This window comes from Syngnathus leptorhynchus, chromosome 22, assembly GCF_054491065.1.
Source record: "Syngnathus leptorhynchus isolate UIUO chromosome 22, UIUO_Slep, whole genome shotgun sequence".
Lineage (NCBI taxonomy): Eukaryota > Metazoa > Chordata > Actinopteri > Syngnathiformes > Syngnathidae > Syngnathus > Syngnathus leptorhynchus.
This window is the reverse complement of record NC_141216.1, coordinates 870,596-888,972: the sequence shown is the minus strand read 5'-3', so window position 1 is coordinate 888,972 and position 18,377 is coordinate 870,596. Positions and strand designations below refer to the sequence as shown.

General features: G+C 44.8%; 1 protein-coding gene across 9 annotated transcripts in view; it reads right to left on the bottom strand.

Annotated features, from left to right (window-relative positions):
• LOC147039090 (uncharacterized) overlaps positions 1-17,607 on the bottom strand; it is a 39,976-nt gene extending 22,369 nt beyond the window's left edge. For 7 of the 9 annotated variants that reach the window (XM_085903248.1, XM_085903249.1, XM_085903245.1 and 4 more), the window contains exons 1-2: positions 17,181-17,598; positions 15,266-15,364 (exon numbers count right to left, since the gene is read on the bottom strand). The gene's annotated coding sequence lies outside the window, so the exon portion shown is untranslated. Of the gene's footprint in view, positions 1-15,265; positions 15,365-17,180 lie in introns of all 9 variants that reach the window. The other 2 variants (XM_085903254.1, XM_085903244.1) reach the window with 2 other exon arrangements.
• Between the last annotated feature and the right edge of the window lie 770 nt (positions 17,608-18,377).

The window sequence follows — 18,377 nt, the reverse complement described above, 5'->3', positions numbered from 1 at the left end:
AGTTGATCGTAATTTGGAGTCAGATCAATAGCTAAAATCCGTATCCTAACAATTTCTTGGTGACCCCGACGTGATGTCAAGAGAAGGGTAATTGACAACTCGTGGTCTGTATCCAGGACACCGGACAGCGTCCGGGACGCTGTCTCTCGGTCGGCGAACCGTTTGGGAATAAAGTGCACAACGTTGAGCTGGTACAACGTCTCCTCAACCCTGAGCGCTCATCACTGATAAGGTAAGCAGAATACCTGTTACTATAAGTCGAAATTCTGCAAATTGAAAAAGGAAATTTAAGAGGAGACTGTTGTTCAGATCAAATAAAGTGTGCAAGAGATACATACGGCAAATAAGTTTGGAACTTACGTGTGTGACGTGTACGGTAAAGTCAGGGACTTACGCGTATTACGAATAGGTCCGGGACCTAGCCTAGTCGTGGCGGACAAGGGTACGTTGACGAGCGTATTCAAATAGCCAGGTTTTTTTTGAGATCCTGGGAGGTGTGAGGCTCTCCCGAAAACATCCGGTGGTAACAGTTCCTTCTGTGAGAGATCAGACCGCTAAAACATCCAAAATGCCCCAAATTGATAGGAGTGTGTGTGAGATAGTGTGTGTGATGAGAGGAGTGCGTGTGCTGAGAGGAATGAATGGAGTGAGATAGTGTGTGTGATGAGAGGTGTGTGTGCGTTGAGAGTGTGAATGGTAGGATAAATTGACAGTAAAAAACAGTACTAGCAAAAACCAACCGTAATACACAGGCTAGTAATTTTGTTGAAGGGTAAATTTAATCCTGCATTGAGGATCCTCAAAGTAAAAAAAAAAAAAAGTAAAAAAAAAAAAAAGTAAAACAAAAAATTGAAAAAAATTGGAAAAATCTAAAAATACCAAGTTAAGATAGGAAATAAAAAACGGTAAATCTCTAACTCTTGAAGGTGATGAGAAGTACATGGCAAGTAGATTTCTTAATTGTATGCGATACATGCCAAAGTGGAAGAGAAAGCGGTGGAAATAGATAAGAAAGGAGTTGAATACAAGGGCATTTATCCATCTTTGCATGATGTAACACCCCCGAGTGCCCCCACACTCGGAGTGACTGCTGTTGGACCGCCGCCGTACGGCAACCCCGGAGTGATGGCTCCAGTGGTGACGTTGGGTGGCCGACTGGTGGTGGATGTCGAGGGCGAAGGTGAAAGGGCGGATCAAAGTATTGTACAACTGATTGAACAAGCAGTAAATAGAGAGAGGCGACGGATCAGGGAGGAGGAGGCGTCCCGCGTGGACACTTCCACCCCCGCTCCGAGCCCTCAAACGTCCAACATAACGAAAGGAGTAGGTGGGCATAGACTAAGTGCCGAGAACGAGGAGCTAAAAAAGAAAGTTGATCAAGTTGATGAGCAGCGTAGACAGGAAGCTCAGATGTTGAAATGGGTAACGGAGAAAATAAGACAAGACGCGAAGAGTGAGTGGAGACAGAAAGAGCATTCACAGCGGGACAGTAGCGGTGAGGAGGAAGATGATGTTGTGATGCAACAGAGGAAAATGTTGGAGTACGCGAATCTGAATGGTAGAAAAAAGGGCGGACAGGGAGAGAGCCAGACACGGAGAGAATATAATTTGCGGAGTACTCGTGGACAGATGATACAAGCAGAGGTTCAGAAAAATGAGTTGATGTGTCCCCTAGTGGCAACAGCGGATGGTCAGCGTTACGAGCCCATGGTGCTCCGTGATGTAACTGCGATGATGGAAAAGATGCCCCCACTACACAGAGGAGGCAAGGTGTGGCTGAACAAGTTTTTGGCTCTAATGAGTGGACAGAGTTGTACACTTGGTGACATGCGACAGATGTTGGCAGGAGCATGCTCCCTAGTGCAATTGCAGGCGATTGAGGAAGCAGCAGGCACAGCGAGACTGGGGAGGGAGGTGCCCTTGCCACAAGTAGCAGCGCCCCTGTTTGAAAACATTAAAATGACTTTCCCACAACCCACCGATTTGGCCCCCACTATGTTTCCTTATGATGTGAAAATGTCACCTGCCCAACATTATGTAACATGTGTGGAGAGTTGGATTGAAACCACAGGTCGCCATCCGGCTCTCACGCACGAGGCAGAGGTGCTCTTCTGGACGGCGCTGGTGGATGGACTTCCGCCAGATGTGAAGAAGCAGCTAATGTCAGACCCTGACATTCTGGTTTGTGCCGAGGAACGATTTAAACGTCATCTTTTGCATCACTGCAGAATGTTTACTGAGTCACAAGCTAAAGTTGATAACGAGACAGACGCATTATTCAAACAGTTGTTGAAATTATAGTTGGCAAAAATGCATGGTGAAGCTAAACAGTCTAAATCACAGAAAAAGGAAATGCAAATGTCACAGGCTCCTCAGGTGGTGGGACGCGGAAGGGGCCAGTTCCGGGGCGGATACAGAGGCCGGGGAGGGAGTGCACCTGCTTACCCGGGGAGGGCGACATACAAAAACCATTCGCCCAACGCATGCTACATCTGCGGCGAAACCGATCACTGGGCAAGAGAGTGCCCGTAGTATCGACCGCACGGAGCCGGCCGTCCAGCCGGAGGCCCGCCACATCAACCCGAGGAGCCGATACAACAAACACGAACAGCTCCCTCGAGTGGACGACCCTGGCAACAGCCACAAGCACACAGAGGTCAGTACTATCAACATGATGATCTCTGGTGTGGACAATTCGAATAGGGATGCCCGGGGAGCCAGAGAAGCAGCGGCCCGGCGGAGCCAATGCTTCATGTGACAGTGGAGGGAAAACCTGTGCAGATGCTGGTGGACACAGGCGCAACATATTCATCAATAAACACTGCCCTTCCTGTATCCTCACTGTCAAAGAAAACAACAACTTTGGTCGGCTTCTCGGGAAAACCACAAACTCTGCCTTTTACCAAACCACTTGAGACTGTGATCACCCGGACGGGGTGTAGACTCTGGCACAAATACATCCATTCCACGGACACCCCAATCAATTTGATGGGGAGGGACTTGTTGTCAGCCGTTGAAGCCAGAATTCTGTGTGGGCCAGAGGGAGTGATTATTCAATTTCCAGATGGCATCAGCATCCAGTGCTCACAACAAATACAACAACATGGTCAGTGGCTGATGGCGCCCCTACCAACAGAAGCAGAAACGGCAACCATCTACTGGGCCAGGCTGGAGCCAGAGACCCCTGCTGGTGGTGGTGTGTTCTCGACCTACCAACTGTGGAAACCCTGGATCTGCTCACTGACGCCATACCACCCACCTGTTGATCCTTTGCATTGCACTCTATATTATGACCGAAAAAGTGATGATGTATATCGGGATTTGTTTGAAGAAATTGAAGGGCACATGTGGGATTTAATTTCATCATGCATTTTGATTGGTAAAGAGGGAGTTGCAGCGGCAACTGAACTGACACATGAACAAATGCAGTGGTTCAAAATGACAGAGAAAGGGGTGCCACACATTTCCCTAGCTATTGCCCCAGGACACAAGGCCAGACAATTGGGCTCAATGGTCAAGCAGTTGTTGCAACAGACCGATTGGCGGAAAACTCACATTCCTAATTTGTACTGGTCTAGGTCTCAGCATGCATACCAAATTAAACAACCCATGGCAGACAGGATTGCTGGAGATGGTGTTCCGCGGTCCAGTAATCTGGACGGGGAACACCCAGACTCCTGTTTGCGTCCTACGTTGAAGCCTAAGCCCGGCCTGTTTCAGCCGACCCCGTGGCTGGGAGCAGAGGTGATCATTGATTTCACCGACATGTATACAAGAGTGAATGGGAAACGCTTTTTGCTTGTGTTGGTTGACGCTTACTCAGGCTGGCCTGAGGCATATCCGTGCTCGAAAGAAGATTCTGCTGCTGTGATCAAGGCTTTGATCACCCATTACATCCCCACGCATGGTTTTCCAGCCCTGATCCGCTCTGACAATGGTACACACTTTAACAACAAAGCCTTGGCCAAGGTGGAATCAATTCTGGGTTTGAAGCATCGATTCGGCTGTGTCTACCATCCTCAGAGCCAGGGCAAAGTTGAACGAATGAACCGGACGTTGAAGGAAAAAACTGGCCAAAATTATTGCTCAAATGAGAATGAATTGGCTCCAAGCGATTCCGCTTGCCTTGTTGTCTGTGCGGCAATCTGTTAACAGGCACACTGGATTTGCACCGTTTGAATTGATGACAGGTCGTCTAATGCCGGGACCAGCAACGACGCTCGTCCCACCGGAGGATGTTACGGTACCAAATTGGTCTCATACAGCATAAGGGTCCTATTTGTCTGCTTTGGTGTCCAGTGTTTCTGCACAGATTGGAGAGAAAACGGCTGCGGCGGAGGAAGGCGTGTCGGTGGAGAAACAGCTCACATGTACACGTCTACGTCAGAGTCATCTCCAGAAAGTGGACGGAGCCCAGGTGGAAGGGCCCCATTTCGTGTCTTGGCCAGGACGTCTCACGCGGCCCAGAGCGACTTCTAAGGACGCCGGTGGTATCACTACACACACCTACGTCCGGCCCCAGAGTTTGTTCCGTCAGGATGAAGGTATTCTTGTTTGGCCGTGTCCCGGACCCGGCCAAAAGGGGGGTGACAGAAGGAGAAGGAGCAGCAATACGGAAAAGTAAAGGAGAGGGCTCGAAAGGATTTTTGGATTTTTCAGAATTAATTTTAGTAGTGCTATTTTTAGTAAGTTGTCTTTTTGTGTGGACATTGATGACAATTGATGAGACTATCCAGCAGAAAACGTCCCAGATTCAAATTTTACCCACTTATAAACAATACCGATGCAAAGGAGAAGTAGTTTTTGTGAACACAACAGAAGAGCTCTCACGAGAAGAACAGGAAGGTTTGAGACAGAGATGTGACAGCGGGAATTGGCAAATGCATGTCACATTGTCTAATTGGACAGAGACAAACCAAACGTTACAGGACAAATTGGAAAAGTACCAGAGAAGGGTGTGGAGGAAGCAAATTGAACAGGTAAGGGAAATATTGGATTTAGCCCCACCAGACAGAGAAGGGACATGTATTCACCAATGTAAAGGGGATGGACGGTTTGTAGTTGCTTCATGTCATGGAAAAGGTAAATTAACATACGGAGAAATGTGGTTGTTTTATTCTCAATGCTTAGGGGGTGAGTTTAGTTTGTCCTCGGTTGAGAGGGCATTGGAGAGTCACGGCATACAATTATTCACTAAAAAAGAAAGCCCGTTTTTGACAACCATGTGACTCAACAAAATATGACATGTTTAAAGTTAAAGGGGACCGGCATAAGTATTGGGACAATAGATTCCACATGGTGGAAATTCAATTTCAAATTCAAAAATTTGTCACTGACTGTAACCTCTCCTCTCTCTCGTGCAGACATCTGGTTGTGGTGTGGTGATGACAAATTATATGATCGCTTGCCGAAGAATGCATCAGGTATCTGTGCCCTCGTGTCTTTGATAATGCCTGTGGTGGTTGTCCCCATTGAAATACAGAATCTCAATTGGGACCTGGAGTCCCCATTGACGGAGCTCCTGAAGCGAGCCAAAAGAAACGTTTTGCCCCCGTGGTTGAGCGACGATGATCCAACATATATTGACGCTATAGGAGTGCCCCGAGGTGTACCAGATGAGTATAAACTCGTTAATCAAGTGGCCTCGGGATTCGAAAGTATCTTCCTATGGATCACCCCCAATAAAAATGTAGACCGTATTAATTACGTTCATTACAATGTCCAACGACTGGGTAATTATACAGCTGAATCATTTGCCGCAGTTCATGAACAATTGGCCGCGACGTCATTAATGGCGTTCCAAAATAGAATTGCGTTGGACATGCTATTGGCTAAGGAACATGGTGTGTGTGGAATGTTTGGTGATGCATGTTGTACTTTCATCCCAAACAACACGGCACCAGGGGGACGACTGACCAAGGCGTTGGAAGGACTAAGGACACTGAATAAAAAGATGAAAGATCATTCAGGTGTACACACCGATATTTGGTTTGATTGGATGAAAACGTTTGGAAACTGGAAAGGGCTCATCATGTCTGTGCTTGTTGCTGTGGCTATTTTTACTACAATTATGATGTTATGCGGTTGTTGTTGTGTTCCATGTATTAGATCACTCACTGTCCGGTTGATCGAGAAAACCGTTGGCCCGTTGCCACCGATGGGCCAATATACCCTGGTGGCTCAACATGAGCCGCGGGAGGAAGAAAGGACCGATAGCGCACTGGTAGATATTTGCTAGAGTCGCGGGTGATGACCTCATAAATGAGGTCATGAGAGGGAATAAAGGGAAATGTGCTTTCAGCAGTTAGCAAACATATTTTTCAAGGTTGTGTTAAACATATAATCATATCAATATAATATCTAGTATTGGAGTGCTTGTGTGGATTGGTGGGGGTGAGGAATGTGCAGGCACACTGCATGAACTTGTTTCTTCTATGAGTTATGGAACAGGCCCAGGAAGGGAGATAGTGGCTGTAGTAACGCTGATTAGAAAAGGAATGTAGTGTAGTGTGAATTGATCTTCTCGACCCCCACATTGGGAGTGCAGAGTCTGCTTTCTTCCCCCAACCAGTTGTCCTCTCCACAGGTGGCCGACTCCTGCTAAGTTTAACTTCTTAGTAAACTAACACAACACATAATAATAATAATATCTAACCTTACTTAAACCTTTCAGCACATATTAAGTAAATGTAAGGTAACTGATATACAGTTCCTTAAACGAACATTGAGTAAATATGGGATAACTTTAATGTGACTTCTTCAAACTGTATATAACCAATTTTGATCATCTACAATCTATGAATCAAAGCTACAGTTAACTAAAAGGAATGAAGTCCCTTTAAACTGACAAAGAACATTTCGCCTATGCAAAGAAGCTCTGCTCATTGTCATTGAAGACTTCTTACAAAACAAACACAAAAGTAACATAAGGACAGGAAGGAAACATAAGGCTGACAAGGATCAAAAGACATTCCTTGAACCAAATAGAAAGCATTTAGTTTAAAGGAGAGTCGTAAACTCATAAAGATAAGGCCTCCTGATCTGGCAGGCCAAGGCTTCCCCCGAGATTATTCCAACAGAGTACCAGACGATAACACCTCGAGGTCGGTGATCAAAGAACAATACCACGTCCAGGTGGTTGGGCTTCGAGAGGAAAACCCCCAACTCCTGACCACAGTGATGACACCTCGACGGGGAGGAGATGACCATCGACCAATCATCACACAATGTTTTGCATGCTTTAATATTCATATTGTGTTTCTTTAAAACTGGGCAACCCGGAAGAATGTGTCGTCTTTTGGTGGTCACAGAAACGCACGAGTTTTAGTGTGAGGGACCCGGGACCCAGGCCTGTATTAGAGCACTTTGTTAGGAATAAACATTTGGTAAATTTGGTCTGATTGATCTACTGGTCTTCTCTTTGACAGAACGAACTCGCAAAATTGTTAGGTGCGCCAGTGTGTGGATTAGGACATAGAAACTTGTGTTAAAGTTGATCGTAATTTGGAGTCAGATCAATAGCTAAAATCCGTATCCTAACAATTTCTTGGTGACCCCGACGTGATGTCAAGAGAAGGGTAATTGACAACTCGTGGTCTGTATCCAGGACACCGGACAGCGTCCGGGACGCTGTCTCTCGGTCGGCGAACCGTTTGGGAATAAAGTGCACAACGTTGAGCTGGTACAACGTCTCCTCAACCCTGAGCGCTCATCACTGATAAGGTAAGCAGAATACCTGTTACTATAAGTCGAAATTCTGCAAATTGAAAAAGGAAATTTAAGAGGAGACTGTTGTTCAGATCAAATAAAGTGTGCAAGAGATACATACGGCAAATAAGTTTGGAACTTACGTGTGTGACGTGTACGGTAAAGTCAGGGACTTACGCGTATTACGAATAGGTCCGGGACCTAGCCTAGTCGTGGCGGACAAGGGTACGTTGACGAGCGTATTCAAATAGCCAGGTTTTTTTTGAGATCCTGGGAGGTGTGAGGCTCTCCCGAAAACATCCGGTGGTAACAGTTCCTTCTGTGAGAGATCAGACCGCTAAAACATCCAAAATGCCCCAAATTGATAGGAGTGTGTGTGAGATAGTGTGTGTGATGAGAGGAGTGCGTGTGCTGAGAGGAATGAATGGAGTGAGATAGTGTGTGTGATGAGAGGTGTGTGTGCGTTGAGAGTGTGAATGGTAGGATAAATTGACAGTAAAAAACAGTACTAGCAAAAACCAACCGTAATACACAGGCTAGTAATTTTGTTGAAGGGTAAATTTAATCCTGCATTGAGGATCCTCAAAGTAAAAAAAAAAAAAAGTAAAAAAAAAAAAAAGTAAAACAAAAAATTGAAAAAAATTGGAAAAATCTAAAAATACCAAGTTAAGATAGGAAATAAAAAACGGTAAATCTCTAACTCTTGAAGGTGATGAGAAGTACATGGCAAGTAGATTTCTTAATTGTATGCGATACATGCCAAAGTGGAAGAGAAAGCGGTGGAAATAGATAAGAAAGGAGTTGAATACAAGGGCATTTATCCATCTTTGCATGATGTAACACCCCCGAGTGCCCCCACACTCGGAGTGACTGCTGTTGGACCGCCGCCGTACGGCAACCCCGGAGTGATGGCTCCAGTGGTGACGTTGGGTGGCCGACTGGTGGTGGATGTCGAGGGCGAAGGTGAAAGGGCGGATCAAAGTATTGTACAACTGATTGAACAAGCAGTAAATAGAGAGAGGCGACGGATCAGGGAGGAGGAGGCGTCCCGCGTGGACACTTCCACCCCCGCTCCGAGCCCTCAAACGTCCAACATAACGAAAGGAGTAGGTGGGCATAGACTAAGTGCCGAGAACGAGGAGCTAAAAAAGAAAGTTGATCAAGTTGATGAGCAGCGTAGACAGGAAGCTCAGATGTTGAAATGGGTAACGGAGAAAATAAGACAAGACGCGAAGAGTGAGTGGAGACAGAAAGAGCATTCACAGCGGGACAGTAGCGGTGAGGAGGAAGATGATGTTGTGATGCAACAGAGGAAAATGTTGGAGTACGCGAATCTGAATGGTAGAAAAAAGGGCGGACAGGGAGAGAGCCAGACACGGAGAGAATATAATTTGCGGAGTACTCGTGGACAGATGATACAAGCAGAGGTTCAGAAAAATGAGTTGATGTGTCCCCTAGTGGCAACAGCGGATGGTCAGCGTTACGAGCCCATGGTGCTCCGTGATGTAACTGCGATGATGGAAAAGATGCCCCCACTACACAGAGGAGGCAAGGTGTGGCTGAACAAGTTTTTGGCTCTAATGAGTGGACAGAGTTGTACACTTGGTGACATGCGACAGATGTTGGCAGGAGCATGCTCCCTAGTGCAATTGCAGGCGATTGAGGAAGCAGCAGGCACAGCGAGACTGGGGAGGGAGGTGCCCTTGCCACAAGTAGCAGCGCCCCTGTTTGAAAACATTAAAATGACTTTCCCACAACCCACCGATTTGGCCCCCACTATGTTTCCTTATGATGTGAAAATGTCACCTGCCCAACATTATGTAACATGTGTGGAGAGTTGGATTGAAACCACAGGTCGCCATCCGGCTCTCACGCACGAGGCAGAGGTGCTCTTCTGGACGGCGCTGGTGGATGGACTTCCGCCAGATGTGAAGAAGCAGCTAATGTCAGACCCTGACATTCTGGTTTGTGCCGAGGAACGATTTAAACGTCATCTTTTGCATCACTGCAGAATGTTTACTGAGTCACAAGCTAAAGTTGATAACGAGACAGACGCATTATTCAAACAGTTGTTGAAATTATAGTTGGCAAAAATGCATGGTGAAGCTAAACAGTCTAAATCACAGAAAAAGGAAATGCAAATGTCACAGGCTCCTCAGGTGGTGGGACGCGGAAGGGGCCAGTTCCGGGGCGGATACAGAGGCCGGGGAGGGAGTGCACCTGCTTACCCGGGGAGGGCGACATACAAAAACCATTCGCCCAACGCATGCTACATCTGCGGCGAAACCGATCACTGGGCAAGAGAGTGCCCGTAGTATCGACCGCACGGAGCCGGCCGTCCAGCCGGAGGCCCGCCACATCAACCCGAGGAGCCGATACAACAAACACGAACAGCTCCCTCGAGTGGACGACCCTGGCAACAGCCACAAGCACACAGAGGTCAGTACTATCAACATGATGATCTCTGGTGTGGACAATTCGAATAGGGATGCCCGGGGAGCCAGAGAAGCAGCGGCCCGGCGGAGCCAATGCTTCATGTGACAGTGGAGGGAAAACCTGTGCAGATGCTGGTGGACACAGGCGCAACATATTCATCAATAAACACTGCCCTTCCTGTATCCTCACTGTCAAAGAAAACAACAACTTTGGTCGGCTTCTCGGGAAAACCACAAACTCTGCCTTTTACCAAACCACTTGAGACTGTGATCACCCGGACGGGGTGTAGACTCTGGCACAAATACATCCATTCCACGGACACCCCAATCAATTTGATGGGGAGGGACTTGTTGTCAGCCGTTGAAGCCAGAATTCTGTGTGGGCCAGAGGGAGTGATTATTCAATTTCCAGATGGCATCAGCATCCAGTGCTCACAACAAATACAACAACATGGTCAGTGGCTGATGGCGCCCCTACCAACAGAAGCAGAAACGGCAACCATCTACTGGGCCAGGCTGGAGCCAGAGACCCCTGCTGGTGGTGGTGTGTTCTCGACCTACCAACTGTGGAAACCCTGGATCTGCTCACTGACGCCATACCACCCACCTGTTGATCCTTTGCATTGCACTCTATATTATGACCGAAAAAGTGATGATGTATATCGGGATTTGTTTGAAGAAATTGAAGGGCACATGTGGGATTTAATTTCATCATGCATTTTGATTGGTAAAGAGGGAGTTGCAGCGGCAACTGAACTGACACATGAACAAATGCAGTGGTTCAAAATGACAGAGAAAGGGGTGCCACACATTTCCCTAGCTATTGCCCCAGGACACAAGGCCAGACAATTGGGCTCAATGGTCAAGCAGTTGTTGCAACAGACCGATTGGCGGAAAACTCACATTCCTAATTTGTACTGGTCTAGGTCTCAGCATGCATACCAAATTAAACAACCCATGGCAGACAGGATTGCTGGAGATGGTGTTCCGCGGTCCAGTAATCTGGACGGGGAACACCCAGACTCCTGTTTGCGTCCTACGTTGAAGCCTAAGCCCGGCCTGTTTCAGCCGACCCCGTGGCTGGGAGCAGAGGTGATCATTGATTTCACCGACATGTATACAAGAGTGAATGGGAAACGCTTTTTGCTTGTGTTGGTTGACGCTTACTCAGGCTGGCCTGAGGCATATCCGTGCTCGAAAGAAGATTCTGCTGCTGTGATCAAGGCTTTGATCACCCATTACATCCCCACGCATGGTTTTCCAGCCCTGATCCGCTCTGACAATGGTACACACTTTAACAACAAAGCCTTGGCCAAGGTGGAATCAATTCTGGGTTTGAAGCATCGATTCGGCTGTGTCTACCATCCTCAGAGCCAGGGCAAAGTTGAACGAATGAACCGGACGTTGAAGGAAAAAACTGGCCAAAATTATTGCTCAAATGAGAATGAATTGGCTCCAAGCGATTCCGCTTGCCTTGTTGTCTGTGCGGCAATCTGTTAACAGGCACACTGGATTTGCACCGTTTGAATTGATGACAGGTCGTCTAATGCCGGGACCAGCAACGACGCTCGTCCCACCGGAGGATGTTACGGTACCAAATTGGTCTCATACAGCATAAGGGTCCTATTTGTCTGCTTTGGTGTCCAGTGTTTCTGCACAGATTGGAGAGAAAACGGCTGCGGCGGAGGAAGGCGTGTCGGTGGAGAAACAGCTCACATGTACACGTCTACGTCAGAGTCATCTCCAGAAAGTGGACGGAGCCCAGGTGGAAGGGCCCCATTTCGTGTCTTGGCCAGGACGTCTCACGCGGCCCAGAGCGACTTCTAAGGACGCCGGTGGTATCACTACACACACCTACGTCCGGCCCCAGAGTTTGTTCCGTCAGGATGAAGGTATTCTTGTTTGGCCGTGTCCCGGACCCGGCCAAAAGGGGGGTGACAGAAGGAGAAGGAGCAGCAATACGGAAAAGTAAAGGAGAGGGCTCGAAAGGATTTTTGGATTTTTCAGAATTAATTTTAGTAGTGCTATTTTTAGTAAGTTGTCTTTTTGTGTGGACATTGATGACAATTGATGAGACTATCCAGCAGAAAACGTCCCAGATTCAAATTTTACCCACTTATAAACAATACCGATGCAAAGGAGAAGTAGTTTTTGTGAACACAACAGAAGAGCTCTCACGAGAAGAACAGGAAGGTTTGAGACAGAGATGTGACAGCGGGAATTGGCAAATGCATGTCACATTGTCTAATTGGACAGAGACAAACCAAACGTTACAGGACAAATTGGAAAAGTACCAGAGAAGGGTGTGGAGGAAGCAAATTGAACAGGTAAGGGAAATATTGGATTTAGCCCCACCAGACAGAGAAGGGACATGTATTCACCAATGTAAAGGGGATGGACGGTTTGTAGTTGCTTCATGTCATGGAAAAGGTAAATTAACATACGGAGAAATGTGGTTGTTTTATTCTCAATGCTTAGGGGGTGAGTTTAGTTTGTCCTCGGTTGAGAGGGCATTGGAGAGTCACGGCATACAATTATTCACTAAAAAAGAAAGCCCGTTTTTGACAACCATGTGACTCAACAAAATATGACATGTTTAAAGTTAAAGGGGACCGGCATAAGTATTGGGACAATAGATTCCACATGGTGGAAATTCAATTTCAAATTCAAAAATTTGTCACTGACTGTAACCTCTCCTCTCTCTCGTGCAGACATCTGGTTGTGGTGTGGTGATGACAAATTATATGATCGCTTGCCGAAGAATGCATCAGGTATCTGTGCCCTCGTGTCTTTGATAATGCCTGTGGTGGTTGTCCCCATTGAAATACAGAATCTCAATTGGGACCTGGAGTCCCCATTGACGGAGCTCCTGAAGCGAGCCAAAAGAAACGTTTTGCCCCCGTGGTTGAGCGACGATGATCCAACATATATTGACGCTATAGGAGTGCCCCGAGGTGTACCAGATGAGTATAAACTCGTTAATCAAGTGGCCTCGGGATTCGAAAGTATCTTCCTATGGATCACCCCCAATAAAAATGTAGACCGTATTAATTACGTTCATTACAATGTCCAACGACTGGGTAATTATACAGCTGAATCATTTGCCGCAGTTCATGAACAATTGGCCGCGACGTCATTAATGGCGTTCCAAAATAGAATTGCGTTGGACATGCTATTGGCTAAGGAACATGGTGTGTGTGGAATGTTTGGTGATGCATGTTGTACTTTCATCCCAAACAACACGGCACCAGGGGGACGACTGACCAAGGCGTTGGAAGGACTAAGGACACTGAATAAAAAGATGAAAGATCATTCAGGTGTACACACCGATATTTGGTTTGATTGGATGAAAACGTTTGGAAACTGGAAAGGGCTCATCATGTCTGTGCTTGTTGCTGTGGCTATTTTTACTACAATTATGATGTTATGCGGTTGTTGTTGTGTTCCATGTATTAGATCACTCACTGTCCGGTTGATCGAGAAAACCGTTGGCCCGTTGCCACCGATGGGCCAATATACCCTGGTGGCTCAACATGAGCCGCGGGAGGAAGAAAGGACCGATAGCGCACTGGTAGATATTTGCTAGAGTCGCGGGTGATGACCTCATAAATGAGGTCATGAGAGGGAATAAAGGGAAATGTGCTTTCAGCAGTTAGCAAACATATTTTTCAAGGTTGTGTTAAACATATAATCATATCAATATAATATCTAGTATTGGAGTGCTTGTGTGGATTGGTGGGGGTGAGGAATGTGCAGGCACACTGCATGAACTTGTTTCTTCTATGAGTTATGGAACAGGCCCAGGAAGGGAGATAGTGGCTGTAGTAACGCTGATTAGAAAAGGAATGTAGTGTAGTGTGAATTGATCTTCTCGACCCCCACATTGGGAGTGCAGAGTCTGCTTTCTTCCCCCAACCAGTTGTCCTCTCCACAGGTGGCCGACTCCTGCTAAGTTTAACTTCTTAGTAAACTAACACAACACATAATAATAATAATATCTAACCTTACTTAAACCTTTCAGCACATATTAAGTAAATGTAAGGTAACTGATATACAGTTCCTTAAACGAACATTGAGTAAATATGGGATAACTTTAATGTGACTTCTTCAAACTGTATATAACCAATTTTGATCATCTACAATCTATGAATCAAAGCTACAGTTAACTAAAAGGAATGAAGTCCCTTTAAACTGACAAAGAACATTTCGCCTATGCAAAGAAGCTCTGCTCATTGTCATTGAAGACTTCTTACAAAACAAACACAAAAGTAACATAAGGACAGGAAGGAAACATAAGGCTGACAAGGATCAAAAGACATTCCTTGAACCAAATAGAAAGCATTTAGTTTAAAGGAGAGTCGTAAACTCATAAAGATAAGGCCTCCTGATCTGGCAGGCCAAGGCTTCCCCCGAGATTATTCCAACAGAGTACCAGACGATAACACCTCGAGGTCGGTGATCAAAGAACAATACCACGTCCAGGTGGTTGGGCTTCGAGAGGAAAACCCCCAACTCCTGACCACAGTGATGACACCTCGACGGGGAGGAGATGACCATCGACCAATCATCACACAATGTTTTGCATGCTTTAATATTCATATTGTGTTTCTTTAAAACTGGGCAACCCGGAAGAATGTGTCGTCTTTTGGTGGTCACAGAAACGCACGAGTTTTAGTGTGAGGGACCCGGGACCCAGGCCTGTATTAGAGCACTTTGTTAGGAATAAACATTTGGTAAATTTGGTCTGATTGATCTACTGGTCTTCTCTTTGACAGAACGAACTCGCAAAATTGTTAGGTGCGCCAGTGTGTGGATTAGGACATAGAAACTTGTGTTAAAGTTGATCGTAATTTGGAGTCAGATCAATAGCTAAAATCCGTATCCTAACAATGTGCAGTCTTGATTTTCGCCGTATTGCCTCACCGTGTCACCAATTGTAACTGCAGAGCAAAACTACTTGAACCACCAAGTCTTTGCAGTAAGTTGTGAAATTGTATTGCAAATCAAGAATGTTTTCATATTTGTCGATATACGGACCGACATGTGCAGATATGGTAGCAAAGCAAAGCTAAACATAGGAATCCTAAATAAATCCCTTTGTCTTAAAGCAAATGCGTTCCTACCTTTTTCCTCGTCTCTATGTCCACTGAAAATGAGCCAGAGAGCGTCCGGGTTTGGCTTATAAATCCCTCCCCCATTCTGTTTGCTTTCCATCTCTGCAGCTAAGGAGAAATGAAACTGAAAGTAAGAGGCTTGCTACAGGCCTCACTTTCATTTTTCTGGAAAACATGCTGTGATGACACACTGTATATAATGACTATATATAATATATATACATCTGAGATAAGTTCATGTAGCATTTATTAGATACAATCTAAAAGTATTTTCTCAAATAAATGAGATGAGTAGATTTCTAAGCATTATGGAATTTCTGTAAAACAATCAATAGAAAAGACAATATTGGACATGAAAAGGAATGATGATGTCATATCCATTCAGCCTGGTCGTCCTGGACGAGGGATACTACTTCCATCTGGTTTCTTATTTTTCCCGTTTTGCGACTTTTCGATAAATGTAACTTAACTTGAATGACCAAATCGTAAAGGGAGAAAATAGGTCACATTTGTTGTTTCTCTTTCCTGCGCAACCCTCGCTGACTCATACATCATGTGATCAGGGAAGGAAAACTTACGAGAGCCGAGTGAAACGAAACAGGATTAAGTGCTGTACTGGACTGTGAACTGCCACTTTATTGCACGTGTATTTAAGTACCCAAATCTCCTCTTGCAGTGTCAATAAAGTCTATTTTCCTATCAAACTAACTGAGACTCCATTTGTCTATGTTGGGTGCTCCCAAGTTATGAATGCATCACCGAGATGCGGCGGCTACAGATTTCCAACTGCTGCCTTTTTTAATCGACTACATGTAAAATCATTTTAAAAGGATATTTTTTATTTCGTTGATTCAAAGTTAATGTGTACAAAACATTGAGGAGGTTAATATAGAGAAAATATAATTCAAAGAAAAGTATTTATTTCAAAAACAGACAAGTCCAAATCAAAAAAATAAATGGTCAAATACAATTTTATTTAAACAACCACAGCTGTAATAAAGGGCTGCACATAGGATCAAACATAATACAAAGGAACTTTGTTCATAAAAAAAATACACAAGAAAAGCTCCCCGTCACATTGGCAATTCATTTTCCAACTGGGCCACATGAGAAACTGGAATGTCCATTGAGTGTCAAGGCAACATGCTAACCTGAACTGTGTTCCATAAGAAGAATATTTTTTAAGTCATTTATTGACATAAACTGCAAATTGTTCTGTTTTAGGGGGACTTTAAACTTGTCTCTTTAATATTGGTTTTAAGGAGCATAAGTGCCAAAGCACACGGATTGAAAAACAGGACTAAGACGTCGCAAATATAAAGGTATCAAATCAAAATCCGTCTATAGGTATGAAGACTGAAAAGTAGCCTTTTATTCATTTAACTGAAGAGTGTATTTATAAAGTATATACTGTATTTTTTAACGATAAGGCGCACCTTCAATGAAAGGCCCATTTTAAAACGTTGTCCTTATATAAGGCGCACTGGACTATAAGGTGCACCATTAATGCATCATCCAAATCAAATCATTCTCATTTTTATTTCAACTTCAGACGCAAAAAATGACTTTATAATCACAAAATAATGATCCATTGTCTTTTTGATTCATAGTCTTCAGCGGGCCACTTATGATTGATTTCATGATACAATGCTTCAGGCCTGTTCAAATTGAGGAATTTGGTCCACATATAAGGCACACCGGACTATAAGGTGCACTGTCGGCTTTTGAGAACATTTTAGGTTTTTAGGTGCGCCTTATAGTCCGGAAAATACGGTGTATATATATATATATATATATATATATATATTATAAAACAACAACTTGCTGCCTGGATTTAGCACCAAAAAGATGACCCACACATTTTTTTTTTATCGTGCTCTTGTTGAGTCAATACATACATCTAATCACCAAGTACATACAGTACCTTTCAGACATCACTTTGTTGGCTGAACTTTGGCTTCTCATTCCCACATCGTGTAGGCCCTGCAAAGGGGTCAGGGGTCAGCATGACTTGTGTTGTCTGTCATTTTTCTGCACGCACACTATGCATCTGCTTTTATAAAAGCTGATTGTTAATACTTCTTGCAAAAGATGGATGGATGGACGGACGGATGGCCCTGCCAACCTTCTGGACGCGTCACATATTACGACGTGCGTTATTATTGGCAGAGGAGCAGCCAAGACATCAATAGCAAATGAAACACCAAGGACTGCGTTGATGATCGATCACGAGCCGAGCAGAACAAGTTAACAGGGATGCTTTTGCTAGCGGAACAGCAAGGTTGATCGATCGATTGATTGATTGCGCGCTTTATAGCTTTTGGGCGATATCCATCGCTAGGATATATATATATACAAGGAAATACGTCATATTGCTGATGTGTTGGACCCTTACCATTGTCAAAATGGCGAGCTTTGAAGCGCAAAACGGACGGACGGACGGACGGACTGTTGTTTATTTTGTTTGCTAATACTTCCTGCTAACACGATGGTGCGTTCAGGTTCTCACTCAAAAGTAGGAAGTATTACAACCCGCACTCTTGCGCACTTCAACATGCATCCTACAACGGGACTTCAATTAAAAATGATACATACAGTAGACTTCAATTTTATTTTTTTTAACCACAAAAAAAAAAACTTACTATACGTGGTCCTTTTTTCCTACAAAGAAAATCACGGACGATTTTTGATTTTTTTAGGGCTCAAAAGTAGAACATGATCACCCAACCTGTAAAACTTGTTTTTCCTCTCGTATGGCAAAAAATAACATGGAGCGTCTTTCTACTTTCCTCAATTTATTCAATTTAGCTTTATGGCTGCCAGGGGTGCATCCTGCTCTCGCCACTTCAATGTAAATTCCCTGTACTGCTTGTGATTTTCAGAGCTCTTGCCATGCATTTTTTAAAAATGGTATATATTTATTTTCACAGTAATACCGAGCCTCTGAGGAATGAAAACGCAATGAGAACGAATTTGACATCCTGCTAAATCCTTTCAATTGAGGCTTGTAGCGATGACACTTTTACGCCACAAGATGGCAGACTTGACTGCTTTATTTATGGCGTACGCAAGGCGCTCCTAAAATTCAAGTCGAAATAGTTGCAATATTTTCAAGTCCATA